This window comes from Trachemys scripta, chromosome 16 (assembly GCF_013100865.1).
Source record: "Trachemys scripta elegans isolate TJP31775 chromosome 16, CAS_Tse_1.0, whole genome shotgun sequence".
Taxonomy (NCBI): Eukaryota; Metazoa; Chordata; order Testudines; family Emydidae; genus Trachemys; species Trachemys scripta.
The window spans coordinates 26,027,237-26,030,891 of record NC_048313.1 but is presented as its reverse complement, the minus strand read 5'-3'; positions in this window follow the sequence as shown (position 1 = coordinate 26,030,891).

Here is a 3,655-nt window from a genome sequence, read left to right as displayed (position 1 = left end):
CGTCCCAGGCTATCCTACATGATTGGCAAGGACACCTGGATCGAGAAGTGGCCCAACGAGGACGAATGCCAGGAGCCGGATTTCCAGAGCCTCTGCCAGGATTTCCTTGAGTTCTCTGAAGCCATGACCATGTTTGGCTGCCCAACCTAAACTTGGACCCAGCTTTCCCAGCCGCCCCAAGGGGACAGTTTGAGCTGAGACGGAGCATAACGCTCAGGTGGAGACATCTCCACTCAGAGTCCCAATGCTGCTGACACTCGCCACTAGCCCTGTCCTCTTTGGGGGTTTCGCTCTCTTTTCTTCTTATTGTTTCTATATATATATATATATATACATATAAAAGGCGGATTTCTTACCCTGGCCTGCTGTGTGACTTTTTACCAATCTTTACATAGTCTGCAATATAGCTGTAGCGCCCCTCTCCACCTGGTGACCTCCTTTAATGCCAATCCACCTACAGGTTTTGATGGACAAAGTCTGGGTTCTTTTGGATCCCACCACCCACTCAGCAGGGTGTATCTTTCTTTTTTTCCTATGAAATTATTTGGCGGTGCCTCCACCCCCCTCGCTCCTCCTTGGCAGGGTCACCAAGGCAGCTTTGGTGGAAAATTCTAACTACAGAGCAATCCCCACTTACTTGCCAGATAGTTGGAGACTTCCAAGAAATAACACAAAAATATATTCAACACAATAATTATATTAAACAGGAGACAAATACAACACTATTATAGTGAAACACTATTTTTAGGGTCACCGGTGCCCACACTGAAAATACCTGTGACTTGATGTAGTAAATGTAAACTGAGTGTCCCGTTGGTACGCGTACTTTGCTGCGGCCCTTGATGACCTAGAACCACAAAATTCTTCTCTGTGGTGATTTAGCAGTGTGGCTGACTGGGCTCGGTACAGCCCAAAGGACTCACAAGTGGGAGGAGGTGGTAAATCCTTCCACAGGTGTAATATGCAGCAGGTTATAAAATCCTCAAACCCTCACTCCCTGGCTTGAGGACACAGTTCAGGGAGTAGGGGGTCCCCAACACAAATTCCCTGACTAATTAACTAAAAGCTGGTGCACTCACAAACTCCATGAATGATCCTCAGGTTCAGAGCTGACTCTGGACTCCTCGGTCACTGCAGAGGGCTGATCTCTGTGGGCAGGGATCCTCGTCAGGCTGCGTCGGTCCCAGGATTTCCCCTCACCACAAAGGGGTTCAGGGCTCAAGGTGTAGGTTACACAACTACACTAACATCCAAACTGTCATCTCCTAGGCCAACCTCCAGTCACACACCCCGCAGGCACTTCCCTGGACTTAGCAGACAGAGCAGAGCTGACCATGTGGGGACTGGTCTCACCTAGGGAGCTGGAGGGCGAACTCAGCCTGGCTGGGGAAATTTCCCAGCAAAACTCCACAAACGGGGAGTCATCAGTGGACAGGGAAAGGCCCAACTGTGGGATCTTGCTGTCAAGTCCCTAGAGGCCAGTTCTCAGGGGGAACCCTGCATGCAGGCCTGGGACTCCCCAGCTCCCCACACAGCCAGTCCTGCCCTTGCCCTGGCTGGCTCCAGACTGACTTCTCCCCTTTCCTGAACTCCCTGAGAGGGGCATCTCACTCCCTATTGGTTGCCGGGCAGACTCTGGGTTTGCCTTGGCTCCCCCTCCCTAAGAGCAGACAGAGCCCCAGGAATCTAGGTCATCTCCTTGGGGCTTACATAGCTTTATAAGTAACCAGCTACTAGGATCATGGGTGCATGAGAAACACCTTAAAATAGATTAGGATGGACAAGCATGAATGGGTGGCTAGATAGGTACGCATGGATGGATATTTGGGAGCGAATCTTCTGTACCTATGTTTGCCTAGAGTGACCACACAACCCATCTTGGCCGGGACAGTCCCTTTTCTCAGCCCTGTCCCGCTTGGCACCATGGAGGTACACAGACACTCTCCACCAAAATCCACAGCACCAGGTGCCCCGGCCGAACAGAATTCTGAGGAGGTGGAAGTAATCTTAGATCAGGAGGCAGCTCCTGCTACCTGTAACTCCTTCTCGCCAGAGGAAAATGTTATGCCCCCTCCACCCACTGCTGGGGATGAGCTCAGGAACTTCCAGAATCCCTTCAAACAAATTGCTGACGTGCTCCAGATAACCTTAGAGGAAGTCTCTCTTGGACACACTCCACACGGCCACCTCCTCCCAGATTGCCCTCCTGATTAACAGCACTCATGGAACCTGCTGAGAACATATGGCTGATCCCTGCTACCATCCATGCCTTAACTACTGTGTTAAAGGCTCATTAGAGGAGTGGTCCCCAAACTGTGGGACAAGCCCCCCTAGGGGTGTGTGGAGGAACATTTGGTGGGGGGGGCGCATGGCAGGGAGCACCACACAGCCCCACCCACCACCTGGGGCCGGGAGGGAGCACAACCCAGTCCCACTCTGCCCCCACACCAGCTCCGCCCCCATCTGCAGCTCCACTCAGTAGTGGGTGCTCCTTGCAGTCAGCGCTGACCCCACGGTCCCAGCACAGTGCTAGGAAGCAGCGGAGGTGACTCAGTAGCGGGTGTTCTCCTCAAGGGGGCGCTGTGCTGCTCAGGGTGCCAGGCTTGAGCAAGAAGGCAGTGCTTCTATATCCTGGGAAATTTCCCAAAATCTGGGAATTTTTGAATAAAATGTTTCACCTTGGGAAATTGGGAATTTTCATTCAAAACTTAAATAATCCTGGGAAAATTTCCTACAAAGTAAAGACTTTCCAAATCTCAAAAATCCTGGGAAGTTTTCATAAAAAGTAAAATATTTGGGTTAGTTTTAGGGTTAGGGTCGGGCTGTGCCGCTCTCCTATTGGTGGTACTTCATGACAGCACAAGTGAAGTGACATGTGCGCACGCACTCACAACAAACCAACCTCAGCAACAGCTGGCTGGCGGGTAATGAGGAGATGGTTATCAAATTTATCTTCTAGGTAAGGTTTCTTCCAATAATTAAATATATTGCAATACTTACTGATTATGATTAGTTTCTTGATCCATCATTAAATCTCTAAAATTATGTATTTCATGCTTGCAGTTGTGGACCAGAGCCTTCGGCTGTTCAGAAATTTGTAACAGCACCTTCCTCCAGGCAGATATTAAATATCTTCGCCTACTGTGTTAGGTAATAATATATAATATGTTCCCTTCTTTGATTTAAATATAAATTGAAATATACATTATACTAATTACTCTGCTCTACAGCCAAAATGCTTCTGAAATAAATGTAGTCAAACTTTACTAATTCTGGGTCACGGAGAACGAAAATGATGCTTAAAATTGTTGATTGGCTCTAGTTTTCAAGATATGCTATTGGGTCAGTATATATGACTCTTGACTTGGGAATGGCAGAGGATAAGTGAGTTATAAAGGGAAGGGATCTCAATTTAAACCAGAAATGACTAAAACACATCTTTGACTGGATCTATGAATAAATCTATGACTGGGTTTGGACAGTACTTGCTTTTTAGGCAAAACAATGAATGATGCAATCTGAAGCTGGTATTGCGTCATACATGATATGAATTGCATCATGTTATTCCTAGGAGTCATGGATGATGCAATCATAACGAAGCTTACATCACTCTGCTGAACAAATTGCCCTATATCAGCTCTAGAAATCATACAGT